Genomic DNA, 26,161 nt, shown 5'->3' on the forward strand with positions numbered 1-26,161 from the left:
AATGTATTATATTGGATATATGAAAGTAAACTGTATATTTATTCCATTAATACTTTGCCACTTGTCTAATTCCAAAATAATTTATCCATGTGTTTGAAGTAATGAGAATAACAACAAATATAAGCAAGATAAATCAGTCTGAAGTAGACAAGTATTTTCACCTTTGTTTTGATAGTTGGTCCTCTTTTACACTACAGAATATGCTTGTGAAAATATGCTCCAGGCTGGCCACAACTGCAGAATATTATGGTTTGATCTATCATAAGAGAAAGAAGGAAGGGCAAATTTCCTTCCAAAAGTCTGCTCTCAGGGATGTGATCTGCTTTATGGTAGTGACTTGAAAATGAACATTTTTTTACAGTAAGCCTTGAAAAACCATCTGATAGACCATTTCTGTAAGTGGATTATTACAGAGGATTATTGATGTCTTTGCAAGGAGGCCAGATTGCTTCATTTTGAGAGAATTAAAATAGGAATTTAGTTAGTTAGGCCAAGGGATGACTGGGGCCCAGAGAAGCTACTACGTTGAATAGTAATCCTAGACCTTTAAAACAACACACACACACACACACACACACACACACACACACACACACAAATCAACCAAACAAAAAAACCTCCAGTTAGCACAGCCAGTGAGGGCTGATATAACAGCCTACATGAAGGCAGGCAAAAAACAGAAGGTGAGAGTCATTTAGCTGATAACTAACATATTTTTGATGAGGCAGACTGAAATGAGACTCCAGAGAGAGAGAGAGTCAGAAAGACTGATCAGAGAGAACTAAAATTGGTCACACAAAGATTGGAAAGTAGAATTCCTTGTAGAACAAATAAATCATAGAAAGCTTATGCATGTAAAAACAAGACAGAAATCAACTCCAAATGGATCAAAGACCTCAGAGTCAAAGAAGACACTCTGAAAACATTACAGGATGGAATAGGAGAAACCCTAGGTCTCCTAGGCACAGACCAAAATTTTCACAATAGAGACCCGGAAACAAAACAAATCAAAGAAAGGTTGGACAAATGGGATTACATGAAGTTGCAGAGATTCTGCATGGCAGAGGACATAGCTAGCAAGTTCAATAGAAAGCCCACGGATTGGGAGAAGATCTTCACTAGCCATACAACGGACAAGGGTCTCATATCTAAAATATACTTGGAACTAAAAATATTAATTCCCCAAACAACAAATCTTCAAAGAAACAACTGCCCAATAAATAAGTGGGCTAAAGACAAAGAGAAACTTCTCTGAAGAAGAAAGAAGGATGGGAAATAGACACACGAAGAAATGCTCAGCCTCCCTAGCCCTAAAAGAAATGCAAATCAAAACAACATTAAGATACCACCTCACCCCAGTTAGAATGGCAAAAATCAAGAATTCTAATAACAACAGATCCTGGAGGGGATGTGTACAGAAGGGAACATTACTTCATTGTGGGTGGGAGTGTAAACTTGTTCAACCACTTTGAAAAGTAGTATGGAGGTTCCTCAAAAGACTCCACATAGAGCTCCCCTATGGCCCATTAATCCCACTTTGGGGCATTTACCCAAATGTTTACAAACAAGACCACACTAAAGCGACCAACACAACTATGTTTATTGCAGCATTATTTACCATAGCTAAGATCTGGAACCAACCTAGATTCCCCTCAGTAGATGAATGGATCAAGAAAATGTGGTATATATACACAATGTAATTCTGTGCCTCTATCAGAAAGAATGACATTGCCCCATTTGTTAGGAAATGGAAAGGCTTGGAAAAATTATATTAAGGGAATTATGCCAAGCCCAAAGAAACATAGGTCCCATGGTTTCCCTTATTTGCAGTATCTAGTATATGTCTGAGTCAAGCAGAAAAGGTCAGATAAGGTTATGTTAGGAAAATGAACCCTAAGATATGTATTCAAATTTTTTTTCTGTCATGCCTTTGGTTCTAACACATTTATAAGATTATTTCTTTGTTGCTTTGTATGTCTCTCCCCCACAGTATAACCCCTGCTTTCACTGTATTGGATGTCGGTATAATTTGTGGAGGGGAAGGGGAAAAACAAGTCATTTCAATAAGGATACAGGTGGATCCGTTGCAACAATGAGATGTACAAATTGTCATGTCAAAAACGAACTTTACAACTTTGGGGGGGGTATTGGGGGGGGTGAGGCTGGGAAGGGATTGGAAGGGGAAACAAAGGAGGAGGCTACAATGCTTGATAAGAAATATACTCATTATCTTTCCCATGTAATTGTAACTCCTCTGTACAGTATTTTCACTATAAAAAATATAAATTTAAAAAACAAAAACAAGACAGAAGACCAAATTCCAGAAATGCGTATTTTCTTAGAGGTCATCTTAATCAATTATCAATAGAAATCTTTGAATTCTTAAATATTTGACCACATGTGGGAGATGGTTGAAGAGAAAGAAAATGTCACCACTCTGTTAGGAGTTCCAATATCACAATATGAATTAATCAAGCACAAATTTGCAAGAAAAAGGGAAAACAATTATTCCAACTGAGGGATTCGTTTGTTTTGCTGTAACAGTTCTTGATTTAGGTGCTAGCAATTACCATTCAATTGATCCAGTCCCACAGCTGAGTTGATATTGACTGCAGTATTCCCACATGAAGGAAAAGAAGAAATTTACAAAAGTCTGATGAATTGAGTTGAAAGTGTTGTAATAGGGATATCTGAGATTTAGACACAGATGAAGAGGTGGATTTTCTTTTCTAAAAATCTCCCATTTTTAGTCTGGTGCCAGTGGCTCACAGCTGTAATCCTAGCTGCTGAGGAAGTTGAGATCTGAGGATGGTGGTTCAAAGCCAGCCTGGGCAGGAACATTCCTGAGACTCTTATCTCTTTTAACCACCAGAAAACCAGAAGTAGCACTGTTGCTCGAGAGGTAGAGCACTCAACTTGAGTTGAATAGCTGAGGGACAGTGCCCAAGCCCAGGTTTCAAGCCACTCGACCACAACTACAAAAATCCTCCCTTTCTTGGACTGCCTACATTTTATCCTAACATTCAACAAATAAGCCATTTTATCACCCACTACCTTTAAGTCCTAACCTAGATACTGAAAATAAAATGATTTGGTATCTTTTGTCAAAAGATTCATATTTGAGGAAACAAATACCATTAGTAGTAAATTTTTTTCCAGTCCTTGAACTCTGGGCCTGGGCCCTGAACATGGGTATGCTGGTAGCTTTCATGTGAGCTTGTTGTTATTTTTTGGATTACTGCCGTTGAAGGAATTACTGGATCTTAAGGGAGATCTACATTTAGTCTTTTCGGGAAATTCCATACTGCATTCCAGAGTGGTTGAACAAGTTTAATTTCCACCAACAGTGTAATAGAGTTCCCAATTGGCTACATCCATGCCAGCATTTGCTATTGTTTGTTTTCTTGATAATGGCCATTCTAACTGGGATGAGGTAGAATCTGTCTTGTTTACTTGTAGAATTGTGGGCACCTTCTAGCTATCATAAATGAATGAATCCATGAAACTTATATTGTTCTGAGCCTGCATTCCTTTCTCTTTTCTTTTAGTATAATTTTTTCAAGCCTTTCAGTTTCTTTAATACTGGTGAAAAGTCATCCTTTCTCATGGGGGAGTGGAATTCCAGTGTGTGTGTGTGTGTGTGTGTGTGTGTGTGTGTGTGTGTGTGTGTGTGTGTATGATGACTATAGGCCCATGAGTTTATTTGTAAGCCTTCTGTTTTATGTGTAATTTTGTAATTCCATATTAAATTTTGGTTACTTTCTCTAATGCATTGAAATATATTGTTGGGATTTTCATGTGTATTGCACTGGCAATTATTTGGGGACATTATTGCATTTTTCTCCATGTTATCTCTTCCAACCTGGAGCATTGAAAGACTTTCCATTTCCTTGAATCTCCTTCAATTTCCCTTTTTATATTTTTAAAATTTTCACAGTAGAGGCCCTTCATATTTTTAGGTAAATTAATTAATTCCTTGTTTTGTTGTTATTGTTGTTGTTTTGTTTAGATTTGATTTTATTTTGAGACTAATACATATGAGGTTGTTTTTTTGGATTTCAGCCTGGATCTTCCCATTGTTGGTAACACAGAAATAATACTGATTCTTGTGGTTTTTATACCCTGCTACATTACTGAAAGTTAGCATCACCTTTACTAACTTGAGGGAGGAAGCTATAGGGTCCATTAAATACAGGATCATTACATATGAGAAAAGGGATAGTTTTACTTCCCCTATTTGGATCTCCTTTATATTTTTCTCTTGCCTATTGTTCTTGCTAGAAAGTCCACAACCATTTTAAAGAGTAGTAGAGAGAGTGGACATCCTTGTCTCATTCCTGATTTTAATGTCTTCATGCTTCCACCATTTGGTAAATGCTAATTATCTCTGTCACATACATACTGAGGAATGTTCCATGTATTCCTAGTTTCTCAGACCTTTTAATCATAAAGGGCTATTGGAGGTTCTTAAAAGCTATTTCTACATCCATATAGACGATTATGTATTTCTTGTCCTTGCTTCTGCTGATGGTTTGTATTATGTTTATTGACAAGTATATTGAATCCAATTTTATCCTAGGATGAATCCTATTTGATCGTACCATATGATTTTTTTTTGTTAATTGCTGAAATTGTTAGGTGAGAATTTTATTAAAAAGCATCAATGCTTACCAAAGAGTTGGGTTAATAGTTCTCTTTCTTTGGTGAGTCCCTATGTGATTTGGGGAAGAGTCTAATTCTAGCTTTAAAGAATGTGTTTGATAATTCCATTTTCAGTTCTATTCCATTGAAGAGATAGGTTTGAGTATTGTAAGTTCTTTTCAGGCCTTAATTTCATGGTAAATTAATTCAGTCCTAGATTTTTCTGGAATGGATAGTGGTTTATTGCATTTCATTTTCATTACTTCTTAGGTGTAACTACTTGGTTCAGATTGTGTATAGGAAAGCATCAATTTCTCCAGGATTCTCCAGGCGATTGGCATAAGGTTTTCAAAGTACTCTCTTATAACGTTCTCAATTTTGCTTATATCTGTTGTGTTGTCTTATTTTTACCTCTAATTTTCTCTCTTTGGGTGAGTTCTCTTATTGTTTTTGGTGGGATTTTATATTATGAAGGTGATATATAGAGAGATGGGTTACATTTACATAAGTAATGAGTATATTTTTAACAGTGCTATCCCTCCCTCAGTTTTTCCTGCTTCCCCCAACCCTGACATCCCCCTCCCCCAAGGTAGTGAAGTTCATTTCTAACATAATGTCTACTGTATATCACTGGTGCTTTGGTTGATCTTTGTCCCACCATTTCTGTGATTTCCCTTCCCTTCCCCAAATCAGATTAACATGTATAAGACAAAGGGTTGAGAAAACAAAAACAGTTACTACAGAGAGTAAACCAAAGGGTGAAAACTAAATAGAAATAAGTAAAAAGAGTTAACTATACAATCATCTTTTATCCATTTTTTGGAGCTCCTTTCGATAAGCATCATTTTTATATGGTGATATTCGTATTGCTATTGAGCTATTGTAAATAGCCTAGACATATTCTAGTTTTTCCAAATGAGTGAAAACCTGTAGCCTATGATTCTTTGGGTCTGGCTTGTTTGACTTATTATGTTTTCCAAGTAGTTCCATTTCCTTACAAATGGGGCAATGTCATTCATTCTGATGAATAGTGTTTTGTTGTGAATATATACGACATTTTCTTGATCCATCATTGCTGGGTCATGGGGAGCTCTATTGAGGAACCTCTATATTTCTTTACAGAATATTTGAACAAATTTACATTTCCATCAGTAGTGTAATAATGTTCCTTTTTGGCCACATCCCCCCAAGCCCAGTATGTTATTATTAGTTTTCTTCATAATGGTCATTCTAACTGGGGTGAAGTAAATTCTCAATGTTGCTTTGATTTGCATTTCTTTTATGGCTAGATGTTGCATATTTCTTCATGTGTCTATTGGCCATGCATATTTCTTCTTCAGAGAAGTCTCTCTTTAAATCTTTAGCCCACTTATTAAGAGGGTTGTTGGTTCTTTGAGAATTTGTTTTTTTGGGGGGTTAACTTTTGGGGCTCTAAATATATTTGAGATATGAGGCCATTGTGTGTTGTAGAGAAAGTAAAGATCTCACAATCTGCTGGCTTTTTATCTATATACGTATATAAGTTCTCTTCTTAGTCAGATTTGGTAAGGGTCTCTCAAGTCTGTTAATTTATTTAAAAAACCAACCCTGATTTTTTGATTCTTTCCATGTTTTATTTTGTCTTTATTTAGTTATTTCTGATTTTTTTATTTGTTTCTGTGTACTGCTTTGTGTCTGAGTTTGTTCCTGTTTTCAAGGAGCTTGAGGTGCATAATTAAAATATTCAATTGAGATTTCCCCAGTTGCTTGATGGACATCCTCAGAGCTATATATTTTCCTTGAAATACTGCAAATACCAGAGGAGCTGGTAATTTGTGTGTTCATTTTTGTTAAATTCCAGAAACTTTCAGATTTCTTTTTTTTTGGGGGGGGGAGTCCGGTTGTGGGGCCTGACCTCTGAGCCTGGGTGCTGTCCCTCAGCTCTTCAGCTCAAGGCTGGCACTCTACCACTTGAGCCACAGTGCCACTCCCGGCTTTTTTTCTTTGTGCTTATGTGGTGCTGAGGAATCGAACTCAGGGCCTCATGCATGCAAGGCAAGCACTCTAACACTAAGCCACCTTCTCAGCCCCTCAGATTTCTTTTCTAATACCTTCAGTGTCCCATTGTTCATTCAGCAACATGTTGTTCAGTCTTCATGGGTTTGACAATTTTTTATTTGCTTTAGCCATTTAATTCTAAGTTTGTTCTCTTATGATCTGACAAGATATGGGAATTCAATTAATTTTTCTTTGGACAGAATATCCGTGTGACATAGGATGTGTTCTATTTTGGAAAATCTTCCATGAGCTGCTGTGAAGAATGTATATTCTGACGCTGAATGTATATTCTATACATGTCTGTTAGGACTAGGTGGTCAATGTAGTTATTGAGGTCTGCAGTTTCTTGGTTGAGTTTTTCCTTGGATGACAATGATTTGTTGAGATGTGTTTTTAGGTTAAGTAATATTTGGTTGATGAAGTGGTATGCTCGAGGATTCAGGGTTTTGATATTTAGACTCTACATATCCTACTAATGTAGAGCTGCCATTATCAGTATGTAATGTCTCTTCTAACTAATTTTAATTTGAATTCTATTTTATCTTATGTTAGTAATTCTACCTCAGCCTGTTTAGGGTATCCTCTGCTAGAATTCTGTAATATGTTTCCTATCCATTTTGTTTCCTGCTCTTCTCCTTGATACCTATCTCCCCCATGTTTTATCTTCTAACTGAATCTTGAAGTTCCTGCAAGATCGTTTCTTATTTCTTTGATTGGTTCTAAATGATTATCTCTTCTTTCCTTTTAGACCTATTCAGTCTTTGATGCTTGAGATTATCTTCTATGTAATCTATTCTCTGTGGTGAGATTCTTCATAGATTTTTATTTATCTGTCTTCAAAACGGTCACTTTATATGGCTTTTATCTTTATTAAGGTTTTGTTTTTGGGCTTGTGTGGACTTTCTTTACATCTTTTCTTTGAATAGGGGGGTTGGGAGTTGGTCTTTTAACTGTGTCTTCTCTCATATGTTTTAACTAGACATCTATTTTTTTCCTAGGACTCCCTTGCCTTCTCAGAATTTACTTATCTTTCTCTTTGTAGTCTCCATGAATTATTTTGCTAATATTTGGTTGGTCTCATCTTGTTCACAAATTTCCTTGTAGAGGTTTTGTATCTTTTTGGTAATCACATTTTTCAGCACTATTTGTAATGTATTTTGAAAACTACCTTCTATGTCCTTGATTGCCTGTTGTAATGCCTGCTTATTTACTGTGTGAATTACACTACCTTGACATCACTTTTTTTTGTATTTTTCTGATTGGTTCTGTACATTTGAAGGATGTCGTGGCTTTCATTTAGAGCATCTATGATCTTAATGTTTGACTCTCTATGTTCTTGGTTGATTTGCCAGGTGTTGGTATAGACTTCTCTTATGATTTTCTGGAATTAAGTTTTTGTCTAGCCCATTAAGTGTAGGAGGAGAGATCAGTTGTGGTGAGATGTTGTCATGTTAATACTTGTGGTTCCAATGACAGTTTGAGCTGTCCAGTGGTAAGGTGAAGTGTGTCTGTGTTTGGATGTGGCTGTCTCTGTCCCTGATTTTTTTCTCATGTGGCCCTTTTATTTCCACCTGCAGCTCTGCTTTTGAACATGTTCCCCCACCACAGTCACAGCAGTCACCTGACTAGCTGGGTAACTTTCCATAGATTTGTGTTTTTTTGTGATGATAATATAAAATCTTTTTATGTATTGTGGATCTATATATAATTATAGCTGACTTGCTTTGACCTTCTAGAAGTGGAGTACCTGCTAGGACTCTAAATCTCTGTTTCATTAGATAGAGCTAGGGTAATTTTCTGTTGTTTCTCTGCCATTATTTTTCCACTTCCTCAGGTTCATTTTTTATTGTGGAGTTTTTCACCTAATTTTGGGTATGCGATGGTTGTACCAGGTTATTTTCTTTTTTTCTGTTTGTGTTACTTTGAAATAGTGATTTCAGCCTTGTATGAAGAGACAGTAATAATATGAATTGTAAGTTATTACATCGAATGAAAGGGAGCAGACATTTTAACCTATTTGCTATAAATGCATTAATATTAAGCAAAGCTAATAAAAATGATTACTTCTTTACTCTTCAGAGGATGAGTATAGTACTCTTGGATATCTTGTAGGAAAAGAAATTGGACTCATTACAACTGATGCCTTACATTGAAATTACAGGCTAAACTTTCTTTCTTTTCATTTCTTTCATAATAGTATTACAATATCATAATACCTGAATGTTGATTTGTTTTCGTCTGCTATTGTCAATTCCATTCTTCATCCATTAGGAATCCAGGTCTTTGAATGACCAGTTCTTTAAAATACCTATATTGCTTATATTATTTTTTGAATCTCAGTAAAATAAATATGAATTTATGTCTGAGTCTCATCTTTACCTACATTCATGTGAAATGTATGCAGTCTCAAGCAAGGAAACTGACTATTTTACTCTTTTCTGTTATTTAATCTAATCAATAAATCTTTTCTCTTCAGCAATATGTTCTCACCTTTTAGTGTTGATTTTTTCTTTTTTCTTTTTTTTCTGTTTGTTCTCACCTTTTATATTGCTCCAGTGAACATGATGTGTTTCCAGTACTTTTATAGAAATACATTTAAAGTTTTGAACATGGAGACAAGCCCCCTCCATTATTTCTTTAAAGTAAAGCCTTTGAGACTCTTTTAGATATGAAAATTAAAAAGTTCAATGCTCAGGTTTATACATGAATACTCTAATGGTTCAGTCAATTAGACACAACAACTACAATACCACAATAAGTCTTAAAGGCACCAAAATATTTTTGTTCATGAATTAGAAAATGACTAGTCAAAACAAAGTTTATATTATATTTGAAAGCTAAAAAATGAAAATTACACTCAGATTTACTGTCAATATCCTATTTCCAAGAATACATTTTTCAGCAATCCGGGAAACAAAAAAATAAGGGTTTGTCACAGAATGAAAGATGTAAAAACAGACTGTATTTGCTTAAGATGATAAGTATATGCAAATCATTTTATTTTTTTCAAAGATACTATAAAATTTCATAAGAGGATTTGTGATCAGAAGTGATAGGTAAGCAAAGTAACTGGAAATCTGTATATGGAAATTTTGCTTTCAATAGAGGATGACAAGTTTCACTAAATGAACCTATAGAAGATGATTTTGTATCTGCAACACACATCCAGTATTCTACACTGTAGACATATTCTGATTCTCTTCCCTCAGTTCCTGTTCAATATTCTTCTACTTTCATGTTGGAGATTCATTGTTCCAAGTTCTCTTTGTCAAAAATATTTTTATATATCCTTTAAATGTAAAGGAGTGTTTGGCTTGGGACCCTATTTACGCTTGGTATTTGTTTACCTTTAATGTTTGCCATTTATCATCCCAGGCTCTCCTTTTGACCATATCAGCTAAGAAATCTGTAATTATTCTGACTATGTATCTTTTTTATATAATCAGTCTTTTCTGATGAGAGCTTTAATAATCCTTTCCTTGATCTCTAATGATCCTCTAATGGTTTATAATGTGGTGGTGGGTTGTTCTGTTCTGGTATTCTCCGTTTGGTGTTCTAAAGGCTTCTCTTCTCTGAATGAGCTTATCTCTTTGGATGTTTGACATTTTCTCTGCTAGAATTCTGTAATATGTTTCCCATCCACTTTGTTTCCTGCTCTTCTCCTTCTTGATACCTGTTTCCCCAAGTTTGATCTTCTAACTGTCTTGAACTTCCAGCAAGATCGTTTCTTATTTCTTGGTTTGGTTCTAAATGATTATCTCCTCTTTCCTATTAGACCTATTCTGTCTTTGAGACCTGAGATTATCTTCTATGTCATCTATTCGCTGTGGAGACTTTCTACTTTCTTTTTGATTTCCCTGTTTTCTCATTGCTCATATTTTAGGGCTTCTCTCTTTATTAAAACTTTGTTTTATGTTTTGTGTGGACTTTCTTTACATCTTTTCTTTGGGTAAGAGTGTTAGGGGATTTTTTTTAGCTGTGTCTTCTTTCATATCTTTTAACTAGGCATCATTTTTTTCCCTTATACTCCTTTGACTTCTCAGAAATTATTTATCTTTCTGTTTGTAGACTCCATGAATTATTTTGCTAATCTTTGGTTGGTCTCATCTTGTTCACAAATTTCCTTGTAGATGTTTTGTATCTTTTCGTTAATCACATTTTTTAGCAGTATTTGAAATATAATTTGGAAAGTATCTTCTAGGTCCTTGATTGCCTGTTGTAAGGCCTGCTTATTTAGTGTGTGAATTATATTATCTTGACATCCATTTTTTAAATTTCTGATTGGTTCTGTCCACTTGAAGGATGTCTTGGCTTTCATTTGGGAGATCTATGATCTTAAAAGGTTACTATCTATGTTCTTGTTGATTTGCCAGGTTTTGGTTTGGTCTTCTATTTTCCTTTGTTTTTCTGGAATTAGGTTTTTGTAGACAGCAGTTGTGGTGAGATGTTGTCATGTTAATAAATACTTGTGGTTCTTGCTGGGAAGGTGGTTCAGTGGTAGAGCGCTTGCCTTGCATGCCTGAGGCCCTGGGTTTGATTCCTCAGCACCACATAAACAAAAAGAAAAAAGCCGGAAGTGGTAGAGCGCTAGCCTTGAGCTGAAGAGCTGAGGGACAGCACCCAGGCCCAGAGTTCATGCCCCTCGACGGGACCCCCAAAAAAAATAAATGTGGTTCCAATGACAGTTTGAACTGTCCAGTGGTAAGGTGAATTATGTCTGTGTTTGGATGTGACTGTCACTGTTCCTGCTTTTTTCCCATGTGGCCCTTTTATTTCCACACTGCATCTCTGCTTTTGAACATGATGCCTAGCACAGTCACAGTAGTCACGTGAATGGCTGGGTAATTTTCATAAATAGCTGTTTTCTTGTGAAGACAGTATAAAAAACTTCTTTTGAATTGCATATCTATATATAATTATAGCTGGCTTGGTTTGATCCACTAGAAGTAGACTTTGTATAGGACTCTAAATCTCTGTTTCATTAGATAGAGCTAGGGTAATTTTCTGTTGTTATTCTGCCATTGTTTTTCCACTTCCTCAGGTTCAGTTTTTATTGTGGAGTTTTTCACCTAATTTAGGGTATGTGATGGTTGTACCAGGTTATTTTCTTTTTTCTGCTTGTGTTACTATAAAATAGTGATTTCAGGCTTGTATGAAGAGACAGTAATAATATGAAATGTATGTTATTACATCAAATGAAACGGAGCAGACATTTTAACCTATTTGCTACAATTAAATTAATATTAAGCAAAGCTAATGAAAATAATTACTTCTTTACTCTTCAGAAGCTGAATATAGTACTCTTGGATATCTTGTAGGAAAAGACTTTAAACTCATTACAATTGATGCCTTACATTGAAATTACAGGCTAAACTTTCTCCTTCAGCAGGCAAAAGCTTCATTTCTTTCATTTCTTTATTATAATATCATAATACCTGCATGTTGATTTGTTTTCCTCTGCTATTTTCAATTCTATTCTTCATCCATTAGGTATGTAGGGCTTTGAATCACCAATTTCTTAAAATACCTATGTAGCTTATATTGTGATTTAACTCTCAGTAATATAAATATGAATTTATCTCTGAGTCTCATCTTGAGCTATATTAATATGAAATTTATGCAGTCTCAAGCAAGAAATGTGACTATTTTACTCTTTTCTATTTTTTAATAAATAAATCTTTTCTCTTTTGGAATATGTTCGCATCTTTTATATTTCTCCAGTGAACATCATTACTTTTATAAAAATAAATATAAAGTTTAGACATGAAGACAACCCCCCCTCCATTATCAGTTTAAAGTAAATCTTTGGGGACTCTTTTATATATAAAATTTTAAAACTTCAATGCTCAGGTTTATACATGAATAATCTAATGCTTCAGTCAATTAGGCAAAAGAACTACCATACCACATTAACTCTCAATTTACTTAAAGCCACCAAAATAGTGTGCATGAACATCACTCATTTTTCGAAAGTGACTGGTCAAAACATAGTTTATATTATATTGGAAAGATAAAAAATCAAAATTACACCCAGATTTTCTGTCAGTAAAAAAAAAGAAATGTATTAAATGTTAATTAAAGATGAACTTATTTCAGGTTCTAGGAAAAAAGGAAAAGCTGGGATAATAGAAGTACAATGTATTTCATAATATCAGAATGACTGTAGCAATCCACTTACAGAAATGGTCTATCAAGATGGCTTTTCAAGGTTGACTGTGAAAAATGTTCATTTCCAAGTCACCACCATAAAGCAGATCACATCCCTGGGGGCAAACTTTCGGAAGGAAGGTTCCCCTTCCTCCCTTCTCTTTTGATAAATCAAACCATAATATTTCTACAGTTGTGACCAGCCTGGAACACATTTTCCCAAGATTATTCTGTAGTGTAAAGAGGACCAAACTATCAAAACAAAGGTGAAAATTCTTTTCTACTACAGAATGACTTATCTGGCTTATATTTTTTGTTATTTTCATTACTTCAAACACATGGATTATTTATATTGGGATTAGACAAGTGTCAAAGTATTAATGGAATAAACATTCAGTTTACTTTCATATATCCAATATAATACAATTAACCCCTTATGGAAAATTAACTCCAACTGTAGAAACAATGTCAGGAATATAAAATAAGCCTCAATACATATAATCTGGCACATATAAACCAGCATCTACTCAGAAATTCAGTCGCTCTATAAATATTTATTTGGTACAAAATAATAAATATTTAATTAATGAATATGACTTTTGTCATCTGAAATACTCCTCGTGACAATAATTGTGTATAATTGTATAGATGTCACCTACACAGGAATTTAACATGCATTTAGAAATCAATTTTCCACAATTTAAGCTAGATGAGAGGAGTAATATCCTCGTGTATTGTGTGGTGTGAATTTTACCACAGTGCTGAACCCTTCCACCTAATACCAAGAGTCATGTGCAATAATTTATTTCATGTTAAGATGAGTGCTAAGTGTAGAATACAATTTGAATTATTACATTAATTCACAGAAATGAAACAATAATGATATGTTATTTGTTTAGATTCTAATGCTATTCAATTTTACAATTCATGAAATATATTATTAAAATTAGTTTCACTTTCTTCTTTTCTATAGCTGGCTATTTAAACATTACATATTACATATTAAACATTCAATATTAAGAAATAAAAAATGAGTAACTTATTATTAAAATGATATATTATTAAATTGTGATTTAAATTACAGTGCTAACAAATTGTGTTGAAAACAACATTTAATAGAATTATGGGTAATATTTTTTAAACTCAGCGGCTTGTTATTTGTTTCCTAATTGTGTCATTTGTTATTACTGGCCGAAGTCATCTCTTCACCTCTGTTAGTTTTCTATTTCATCTCTATTGGTTTGCTGATTGTGCATTTTGTTTTCCCTTTTTAATGGCTGACATGAGGCTGAAAATCTGTATGCTAGGTTATTACTTCTTATGTAAAAGTAAAATTACTGATCTCCACAGCTGTTGCCCCCACTCATATCTCCTGTATTGCTGCTCACATATATTTTATTTTATTTTTTATTTAAATTGTATTGTCAAGATAAAGTACAGGGGGGGTTAGTTACATAAGTAAGGAAATGAATTCATTTCTTTTATAACTTGTTACCCCTTCTCCAATTTTTCTCCCTCCATCCCAATGCCCCCCCCCCCAAGATTATTTCCAACATTTTGTTTTGTGAGTATCACAGTTGTTTAGGTTACCCATTTGTCCTTTGTCTCACCATTTTGTTTTTTCTATTTCCTTTCCCAAGTTCAGATCAACATAATTACAATACCCAGGGCCTCAAAATCCAATACAGTGACTTCAGGCGATAAACCATAGATGGGGAAAACACAAATAAAACAAAAATAAAAACAAATCCCATAGTACATTAAGAACAACAACAAAGAACATGTATTGGAGTTTATTTCACTTGGAATCACCTTATAGTGTCATATGTACATAGCTTTGAGCTAATCTGCTCATCTACTATGGTTATCCTCGATGTACACAATAATGCTCCCCTATTACCCAGTAATCTCACTTCTGGGCATTTAACAACGTGACCACAAACAAGGCTACACTAAAGCTACCAGCACAATTATGTTTATTACAGTAGTATTTATCCTAGCTAAGATATGGAATCAACTCAGATGCCCCTCAGTAGCTGAATGGATCAAGAAAATGACACACACACACACACACACAACAGAGAGATATACATACATGCACTACTATGCTTCCAGGGCTGGGGAAGTGGCTCAGTGGTAGAGCACTTGCCTTGCATTCCTGTGTCCCTGGATTCGATTCCTCTGCACCACATAAGCAAAAAGAAAAAAAGCCGGAAGTGACGCTGTGGCTCAAGTGGTAGAGTGCTACCCTTGAGCTGAAGAGCTGAGGGAAAGCGCCCAGGCCCAGAGTTCAGGCTCCACGACTGGACACACACACACACACACACACACACACATACACACACAAAATCCTATGTTTCCATCAGAAAGAAAGCTACCATCTCATTTTTGAGGAAATGGAAGATCTTGGAAATAAATCATATTAAGTGAAGTAAGCCAGACTTAAAGAAACATAGGTCCCATGGTTTCTTTTATTTGTAATAATTAGTTTACATCAAGGATAATCTCATGTAGTTTAATTTGACATTTTGTTCTATGTTGAGCATGCAACATTATTGCTATATTGTTTGTTATTATTTCTACAAATAGGCAGGAATATTTAAAGAATTACGTTCATCTTATCCATTACTGAAGAACAAATAAAAGAGCAACCCCTACTCGGAAAAACAACTCGTACTAATTTAGCTTCATTCCTATGTAAGGCCAGTGTTGTCCCCTGTATCCTCATGTTGTACATTACGACTCTATACCGGTTCAACCAGTATATCTACTATCTTCTACATTGTGACCTAAATGCCACAGTAATTCCAATTTATTTTACTTTTTAAAAAATTTCTCTCTTAATGTTTGAGGTTGGTGTGTGTGTGTGTGTGTGTGTGTGTGTGTGTGTTTACAAAGATCAGAGTACATTATTTTTCTTCATTTAGAATACATCTTTCAGGTCATTGTAAGTTGTGGCCTATGGCATAAGTATCTTGCTATTTTAAGAATGAAACAGAGAAAGATATTTGTGCATGTATCACGGTTGCTTTATTAGTCTGTAGTTGAACACTGAACTTCGATTTATATATTGGCTGTTGTTGTGAATGATGTGAATAACAATGAACTACAGATATATTTGAGTTACCCAGAGAGAAATAATCACACGATTGGTGGGGCAGATGATATTTTAACTTTGGAGTTCTATAGAAAACTGCATATTACTTTCTGCAAGGAGAACACTAATCTGTATTTTGAAGAAGAGTGTAGAAAATCTCCTTTTCTCCACACTCTCACCAACATTATTACCTTTGTTAAAGGTAATAAAGTGCCGGTTTTTGCTATGTGCAGTACCCCAGACTGGCCTTAGACTTATCCAACCTCCTAAATGCTTGGAATTAAAATCTTTTGCCACCACACCTGATTCCTTTGATCTTTTTGATAAAAGTTATAGTAGTTATGAAGTAGTATCATAGTAATTTTGAATTACATTTCTCTAATGACTTCTGCTCACAAAACATTAAGCCAGCATAGGAGTTGTATTAAACAACTTTGTAAACTTACTGGCGATTTTTCAGGGCTTTAAGAAGAATATGTCTATTCAGAACTTTTGTCCATTTTTAATCTAGTTTCTTGTTAATCTCATCTTTAATCTCTCTATACAAAATCAATAATTAATTCAGAGTAGTAGAAAGGAAAAATATTAAGCAACTCCTATCATTTTCAATTATCAATAGCATGACATTTCTTAATCATTTTCTGTTGACGCTTGAGACTATATAACTCAATTTAGTCAGACTTTTTACAAGGCTGTATGTGTTTTATTTATTTTACATTGATTGTTCTTTCCAAAGCCTGTGTGTCTAATTTCCCTTGGTTTCTTTCAGTCTCAATTAGTTGAGGTGTCAAATGAAGAATAAATGGAAGGAAGCAAACAAAAAAATAATATAGTTCATCTCATCTGATGATACCTCTACAAGAATGAGGAAAGAGTTGATCCAAGGACCTATGATAGGACATCAAAAAGAGAATTCATTTTTCTAGGTCTTTCTTATCTTTGTGATGTAATTTAAATAATGTACAACACAATTTACTACTAAGATACTTTTATGTTTTATCAGTTTTGCACATTTTCATATGGACTTCACCTCAGTCTACAACATTCCTTCATCATTCTGTCCCTGATATTTTTACACACACAAGACATAAGATAACCAGTTTGATTTACAGCATGAGAAGTTATCCACCTGGCTTCCTTGGAAGCAGAGCATGGTCAATAGATAACATTACTTCTGATTGCTCACTACATGTAATGGTTTCTGTAATACTTATCACATTCTTTTTAGTATTTTAAAAACTTCTGGCTAAACTCAAACTCATTCATAGACGTTTGTGTTAAGTATTTCACAAGTTTTATTTCCCTTAATTCTTAAGATAACATTTTCTATAAAGCTAATGTTATTACCATTTTAGTGTTTGGAAAAGTTGTAATTAAAGGCAGTAAGTGCATGGCTCAAACACACACTTTGAGCAAAGAAATGAGTCAAAGTTTCCAAAAGTCTTTCAGCAATACACAAAAGGTAGGTAAAATCTCTCCATTCTCTTACACTCTCAATTCAATATTCATATTTCCAAGAAATAATAGCATAGCAATTATTGCCCATGGTGATAGTTTGCTGTTACATTTGGTCTGCAACACAGATTGTGTTGGTGACATTGGGTTATCATGCACAGAGCTGAGCTTATAAGAGAAAAATTTCTTCAGTCCCATAGTTCCTGTTTCCTTTTTAAAAAGTACTAAAACTTTTAAATATTTTCACTTATTCTGTTAAGAATCCAAAAAAACGAAAAAAATTTGCATATAATCACTCCAAAATGCTTTAAAAATAAATGATAAAACAGGACCCCGTGAAGTAAACTTTCTTCTACTTTTAAAATTATTCTAAAAGACTTGCGCTGGTTGGTCACATCTGTAAACCTAACTATTCGCCATATCAACACTGAAGCTAGAGATCTGTGGATAACAGTTGGAAACCAATGAGGGAAAAATAAATTCATAGGATTATTTTTCAAAAATTTCAATGAATTAGCAACAGGCCAGGAATGGAGATGTAGCTCATATAGTAGCTCACCAATCTAGAGATTAAAGGCCTAGCAAGACTTTGAAGCCCTGATTTCAAACTCTGAGCACACCAACATACATGCAATTGGATGAGAACACACGCTCTTGCACACACACACACACACATTCAAAATACCTTCATATTATTAGTGTTTTGCATTAATTTCTTTGTTAACAATATTATATGAGTAAAATAAAGGAAATAAACTCTTCCATCTCAGAACATGTTATATGTTTTCTATTGTAAAATTCTGTACACAGGGGTCACATTTACATGAGCAAGGTAATGAGTACATTTCCTAACACGCATTGTTACCTCCTCCTTTATGTTCCCCTACCATCCCTTCCCTCCCTCCTCTACAAGCACACTCCCCTCCCTAAGTACACTTCCCCTGCCTAAATTGTAAAGTTCATTTTTCATCATAGTGTCTTGTGCATCTCATTGTTATAATGGGTCAACCTGTATCCCTATTTAAGCATCTTGTTTTTTTCTGATCCCTCCCCAAATTAGAGGAACGTATATACAAGATGTGGGCGCACCAACTTCAAATACAGTGTAAACGGGTTATAGCATGGGGGAGGAACATATAAAGAAACAAAAAAAACACATCACCTGTTATAAGTATGTAAGAATCAATAACAAGCAAGAGAAAACCACACGTGTGTTCCTATCTTGGGTTTGATTTGCCTAATTTGGTCATATGTGCAAAGCTTTTAACCTTTTCTGCTTATCTCAGACATAAAATAGTTATTAAAAATTAAGGAAAACATAGGGCCTATGTTTCTTTGGATCTGGCTTACATCACTTAATATTTTTTTCCAAGTCTTTCCATTTTCTAACAAATTGGGCGATGCCATTCTTTCTGAGGGAGGCATAGAATTCCATTAGTATAAATACCACATTTTCTTGATCCATTCATCTACTGAGGGGCATCTGGGTTGGTTTCAGATCTTAGCGATGGTAAATAATGCTGCAGTAAACATAGTTGTGCTGGTAGCTTTAGTGTGGTCTTGTTTGTGATCATCTGGGTAAATGCACAAAAGTGGGATTCCTGGGTCATAGGGGAGTTCTATGTGGAGTCTTTTGAGGAACCTCCATAGTACTTTCCAAAGGGTTGAATAAGTTTACACTCCCACCAAGAATGCAGTACAGTTCTCTTGTGGCTACATCTCCTCCAGCATCTGTTGTTGTAAAAGTATGGAATGGTTCAGGAATTTGCCTGTCATCCTTTCTCAGGGGCCATTCTAATCTTCTCTGTATTGTTCCAATGTTAGAGTACTTGATGCTGAATTGAGCATAGAACATTTTTTATATATAAAGTGTAATTTATTTTCTTAAACTAGACAATTCAACAAAAAGTAAGCTCAAAATAATTGCCATGAAATTTTAGAACCATGTACTTCTTACATAAGCACACATTTAAGAATAAAGACTGACATGTCAAAAACAAAATAATTCCAGATATTTGTTGTTCAAGAGATGTGTAAGAGGAGGAATTCAATTATTTTATACAAGGCACCTGTCATGATGAACACTGAAGCAAGTGTTAAGGTTTTTTTTTAAAGTTTTAATGTTTTAAACATATTTAATTTTGGGAATTTGCTTATATAGGCCAAAACTAGGACTGTTTGGCAGGACATAAATTTTTTTTGGGGTGGGAGTCTGCGAGTGGGGCCTGAACTCTGGGACTGGGCGCTGTCCCTCAGCTCTTCAGCTCAAAGCTACTGCTCTACCACTTGAACCAACGTGCCAGTTCCAACTTTTTTCTTTTTGCTTATGTGGTGCTGAGGAATCGAACCCAGGGCTTCATGCATGCAAGGCAAGCACTCTACCACTGAGCCACCTACCCAGCCCCAGGTCATAAAACTTTTTGATAAAGTATTTAAGATTTATGGTAGCAGACATATGCTACTAAGTATGTACATTTCAGAGTTTATAGAAATTTTACTAATGAGAAGTTGCAAAGTCTTTGTGTAAAGGAGCAGAATAAAGAGTTAAGACTTTTAACTACATAGTTTCTATTAAAAATATAGGGCTTCCTTATTTTAGATGTTAGTGAGGAACAAATGATGATATAAGCCATATACAAATGATGAGATGAGCCATAAATAGTAATCTTAATGGGTAACTTTAAAGACTGCTCATAGCCTATAAAACTCTTGTTGAACATCATAATCTTAGGCAGTTTTAAATGTACAGGAATATGAGAAAATAGTAAAATCTAATACGTAGTACCCTTCAAATACGGAAAACACTGGTAATTGTTTTGTTTTTCGTTTTATTAATCATTAATATTTAATTATTGGTTTTTCTTATTTGTAGCATTGTTTTCCTTGTTGTAATATAATACAACTTTTTGTAAGTCATCATTATGAAGTACTTGGAGAAGGTTACTGGGATGGCCAAACCATTTTTTATAGGTGCATGTGAATTTACAAAGAGGAAAATTAAGAACAAAATATTTATTTAAAAAGTTATCAAGTAGAGTCTGAATCAGGAATGTTGATAAATGTCCACACCTAAAATCTTACCCAGAGGCTGAAGCAGTGATTTTAAAGAGTTGAAGCCACAAAAGTGAGAGACTGTGTTTAGTTTTGTTTTATATTTTGATTTTGCTGGTAATGGGGCTTGAACTCTGGGTCCTACATGCTGTCCCTCAGCTCAAGGCTAGTGCTACCACTTGAGCCACAACACCACTTCCATCTTTTTCTGCTTGTGTGGTGCTGAGAAATCAAATCTAGGGCCTCATGCATGCAAGGCAAGCACTCTAACACTGAGCCACCTTCCAAGCACCTGACAGAATGTTTTTTAAAAAATCAATTATCCAACATTTGCTTTCTGCTTTGGGTTATGTTATTAAATATATGAATACCTTTTTATATCATTGTGAATTGTCATACTTCTGAATTTATACTAACTTCAACCACTTTATCCTTTTCAAAGTCATGAAATAGCTCAGAGTTTGCTTCCATGAAGATTGTTTTTACATTTAAAATTTCTCCTGAGACATTTTTATTTTTAACAAAATAACTTTATATTTCATTTTGATGGGTTATCATACATCAAATACCTTCAAATGTATATGTAGAGTCTAAAGACAGCAGTATGAATATTCTCATATTGCTCTTGTTTATCTGTTATACACTTTCAGTATTGTGATATTTCTCTTTCTCTTTCACTCTCCCATTTCCTCTCTTTCTCTTTCATGCTCCATGTCTGCTGCTCTTCTATGGTGAAAACTTTAAAAACTTGAAAAAGGAAATCAAAACAGAACTTAGAAAATGGGGAAAACTTCCATGCTCCTGGATTGGAAAGATTAACATGGTGAAAATGGCAATACTTCCCAAGGCTATCTACAAATTTAATGCGATACCTATCAAAATTCCAACCTCATTCTTCAAGGAAATAGAAGAGGCAATCCAAAAATTCATATGGAATAATAAAAGACCCCGAATAACAAAAACGCTCCTCAATGGAAAGAACACTGCTGGAGGGATATCAATACCAAATTTCAAACTCTACTCTAAAGCCATAGTAATCAAAATAGCTTGGTACTGGCACAAGAACAGACTTCAGGACCAATGGCATAGAATTGAAAACCCAGAAATGAACCTAAAGACCTATAGTCATCTAATCTTTGATAAGGGAGCTAAAAAAATAGAATGGAAGAAAGACAGCCTCTTCAGTAAATGGTGCTGTCAAAATTGCTTAACTACTTGTAGAAAACTAAAGCTAGATCCTTATATATCACCCTGCACCAGAATCAACTCCAAATGGATCAAAGAGCTCGGAGTCAAAGCAGACACTCTGAAAACATTACAGGATGGAATAGGAGAAACCCTAGGTCTCCTTGGCTCTGGCCGAAATTTTCTGAATAGAGACCTGGAAACACAACATATCAATGAAAGGTTGGACAAATGGGATTGCATGAAGTTGCAGAGCTTCTGCATGGCAAAGGACATAGCTAGCAAGATCAATAGAAAGCCCACAGATTGGGAGAAGATCTTCACTAGCCATAAAACGGACAAGGGTCTCATATCTAAAATATACTTGGAACTCAAAAAATTAAATCCCCCAACAACAAATCCTCAAAGAAACAACTGCCCAATAAATAAGTAGGCTAATGACTTAAAGAGAAACTTCTCTGAAGAAGAAAGAAGGATGGCCAATAGACACATGAAAAAATGCTCAACCTCCCTAGCCATAAAAAAATGCAAATCAAAACAACATTGTCATACCACCTCACCCTAATATGTCCCTCCCCTACAGTATAACCCCTGCTTTCACTATATTTGATGTCGGTATAATTTGTGGAGGGGAAGTGGAAAAACAAGTCGTTTAAATAAGGATACAGGTGGACCTGTTGCAACAATGAGAAGTACAAGTTGTCATGTCAAAATCGAACTTTACAACTTGGGGGGGGGAGAGGAGGGGTGGGAGGAAAGATGGGAAGAGATAGGAAGGGTAAACAAAGGAGGAGGCTACAATGCTTGATAAGATATGTACTCACCGTCTTGCCCATGTAATTATAAACCCTCTGTACAGTATTTTCACAATAAGAAAAAAAAGAATTTCTGCTGGTCTACTATTATCCATCAGAATCCCCTGGTTTTGAGGGAACATGATAGCGACCATCAGTTACCCTTGCATTCTTTAAGAGTTATAACAGTGACGTGATGTTATTCATTTCTATTCTAAATGGCAAAACAACAGATCTAGGAATTCCTTTTCACTTTTACTACTGTTATAAATTTTATCTCATAGGAATCATTGAAACGGATAGGATACTTTTAACCTCTGACCTAAAAGTTCGTTTTCTTTTTTCTTTTACAAACGACCTTTTTCTTTTATTATAAGTAAATACATGTAATGAAAACAATGCTTTCCTGTGGAAAGTAGACCGAATATATTCAGGGATGAAAAACTAGGTAATGGGGGAAGTGATTACAAAGGATGCCCATCATAGAGCACGGAACCTCAGAGCAGTTTATCATGTACACTTTGTGAGAATGACAATGTGCTGGGAACTATAGATTAAATCATTGAACAACTGATATAAACATATACACATATATTTATATATGTATATTTATTTTTAAATGCATATATGTGTGTATATGCCCTTATATATGTATACATGCATGTTACTATACACAAAAATACATACATACACACATGTACACATGCACACATGGAGAAAGACACATAGTTACAGACAACACAAGTTTCACTACTTGTTGAATATGCCTTAGACATAATGTTTGGAATCAAATATGTTGAAGATGTATTTGCCTCTAAAAATTCTTTTACCACTCCTATCTCTTTTTTTAAAGTAATTTATTAATTTATATGATAGTCCTATTCTTACGGCACCCTGGAGACAGGTAACTTGCCAAATACATGAAGCAGTTTGTTATGTACTCAATACAAGATCCACCCCAGTGTAGGCCTTGAACTCTGGGCTTAGGCGCTGTCCCTCAGCTCTTCATCTCAAGGCTAGTGCTCTACCACTGGAGTCACAGCACCACTTCCAGCTTTTTCTGTTTATGTGGTGCTGAAGAATTGAACCCAGGCCTCATGCATGCAAAGCAAGAACTCTACCACTGAGCCATCTTCCCAGCATCTCCTCTTATCTCTTCAAATGGGTAGGTTTTGACACATTCGACTTTCAAAATGCAGTACAAGTGATAGCAAGTCAATCGGAAATCTCAGTAAGTAAACGTCATATGGCGTCTCCTTGTTCCCCAGGGAATGCTAGTTCTTGTAGACACTCTCAAAAACCAAAGTAGCAGGAAAATACCCTGGTACAGAATAAAGTTATAAGGCTTTAAATGGCATTCTTCCTTGAGTTCTTTTCCAACAGCCAGCATCAATTCTTAAGCAGATGAGTGAGTCCTCAGAAGATTGGAGCTCAGGTCAACATTTAACAAACTCATGTAAAAAGTCCTATGTGAGAAATGCTGACTGAGGTCTTGCTGATTTCATGGTCAAGAAAATAAGACAAAAAGAAAGTATTTTAATGTATTAAAATTTGAGAATAATTTGTAACCTGTCAATAAATGTGTAGAACACAATTATACCAAAATGACAAAAAATGATGTGCATGTGAATTACGTGCTCTTGGACTTGGCGAGTGATCTTAGGTGTGTCTACACAAGTAGAATCAGCACAAATCAATCAGCATTTCTTCATTTAAGATACATGGAAAGGATACAGATTGACCCATTGCAACAATGAGATGTACAAGACACTCTATCGGGGGAGGGGGTTGGAGGGAAGAGTTGGGAGGCGTGAAGAGAAGGGATGGTAGGGGAAAAACCAAGGAGGGGGTAAAAATGCTCAATAAGAAATGTACTCATTACCTTACATATGTAACTGTAAACACTCTGCACAGGACATTTACAATAAAAATATGTATTAAAAACATACAAGGAAAGCTTCTGTACTTATCGGAAGTTGTATTTGTCACTCAATATCAGTAAGGTATCAGTTTTATGATCACAGGCATATTAAAATTCTGGATGCTCAAATTCTCTACATAAGCACAGTCTATTATTTACATTAGAATCTGCCCACATCCTAGTGCAGTGTAATTGCAATGAAAATTTTTACTACATTCTATGTTTGTAATAAAAATAAAATCATATGCACTATCAACTGATGCAAATTTTTTCAGATAATTTTTTAGTGTGAAAATACTGTAAACAGAGGATTCAATTACATGGGCAAGGAAATGAGTATATTTCTTACCAAGCATTTTTGCCACCTCCTTTGTTTCCCCTTCCCATCCCTTCCCTTCTCACCACCCCGGTCCCTCTCCTCTTTAATCCCCGCCCCCCAGCCAAAGTTGTAATGGTCGTTTTTCCATATAAAGTCTTGTACATCTCATTGTTGCAACACGTCCACCTGTATCCATATATAAACAATTTGTTATTCCCTTTCGCCTCCACAAATTATATTAACATAAACTACAGTGAAAGCAGGGGTTATACCTTGGGCAAGGGACATAAAATGCAAGAAACAAATCATCTTATAAATATGTTAGAAACAATAAGAAAAAAAAACCATTTGAATCCTTACCTTAGGGTTCATTTCATCAAACATCTACTTATCTGAACGTTTCTGCTGTCTCAGACATAGACTAGGGATTGCAAGTAAGGGAAACCATGAGAACTATGTTTCTTTGGGGCTGTCTTGCTTTACTTAATATATTTTTTCCAATTCTTCCCATTTCCTAACAAATGGAGCAATGTCATTCTTTCTGATGGAGGCATAGAATTCCATTGTGTATATATACCACATTTTCTTGATCCATTCATCTACTGAGGGGCATCTGTGTTGGTTCCATATCTTAGCCATGGTAAATAATGCTGCAATAAACATGGTTGTACTGGTAGCTTTAGTAAGGTCTTATTTGTGATCATTTGGGTAAAAGCCCAAAAGTGGGATTGCTGGGTCATTGGACAGCTCTATGTGGCGTCTTTGAGGAACCTCCATACTAATTTCGAAAGTGGTTGAACAAGTTTACACTCCTACCAACAATGCAGTAAGGTTCCCTTCTGTCCACATCCCCTCCAGCATCTTTTGCAATTATATTTCTTGATTTAGCCATTGGAACTGGGGTGAGGTGATATCACAATGTTGTTTTGATTTGTATTTCTCTTATGGCTAGGGAGGTTGAGCATTTCCTCATGTATCTATTGCCCTTCCTTCTTTCCTCTTCAGTGGGCCTTTAGCCCACTTATTTATTGCCCAGTTGTTTCATTGAAAATTTGTTGTTGGGGAATTTAATTTTTTGAGTTCCAGGTATATTTTAGATATGAGACCCTTGATCTTGCTAGCTATGTGTTAGCCATGCAGAAGTTCTGCAATTCCATGCAATCCCATTTTTCCAACCTTTCTTTGATTTGTTGTGTTTCCAGGTCTCTATTAAGAAAATATTGACCTGTGAAAAGGAGACCTAGGGTTTCTCTAATTCCATCCTTTAAAGATTTCAGAGTGTCTGCTTTGACTCCGAGGTATCTGATCAATGTGGAGATGATTCTGGTGCAGGGTGATATATAAGGATCCATCTTTAGTTTTCTACAAATGATTAACCAAATTTTCCAGCACTATTTACTGAAGAGGGTGTCTTTCTTCCATTCTAGTTTTTAGCTCCCTTATTGAAGATTACAGTGCTATAGGTCTGTGGGTTCATTTCTGGGTTTTCAATTCTATTCTAGGTATATTTTAGA

General features: G+C 35.1%; 1 non-coding gene across 1 annotated transcript; it reads right to left on the bottom strand.

Moving 5' to 3' along the window:
• Positions 1 to 19,118: 19,118 nt before the first annotated feature.
• Positions 19,119 to 19,221, bottom strand: LOC122127287. Its single transcript, XR_006151117.1, has one exon. It is a non-coding gene; the product is annotated as a U6 spliceosomal RNA (small nuclear RNA).
• Between the last annotated feature and the right edge of the window lie 6,940 nt (positions 19,222 to 26,161).

This window comes from Dipodomys spectabilis, unplaced genomic scaffold, assembly GCF_019054845.1.
Source record: "Dipodomys spectabilis isolate Male_0828 unplaced genomic scaffold, ASM1905484v1 ptg000298l, whole genome shotgun sequence".
Classification (NCBI taxonomy): Eukaryota; Metazoa; Chordata; class Mammalia; order Rodentia; family Heteromyidae; genus Dipodomys; species Dipodomys spectabilis.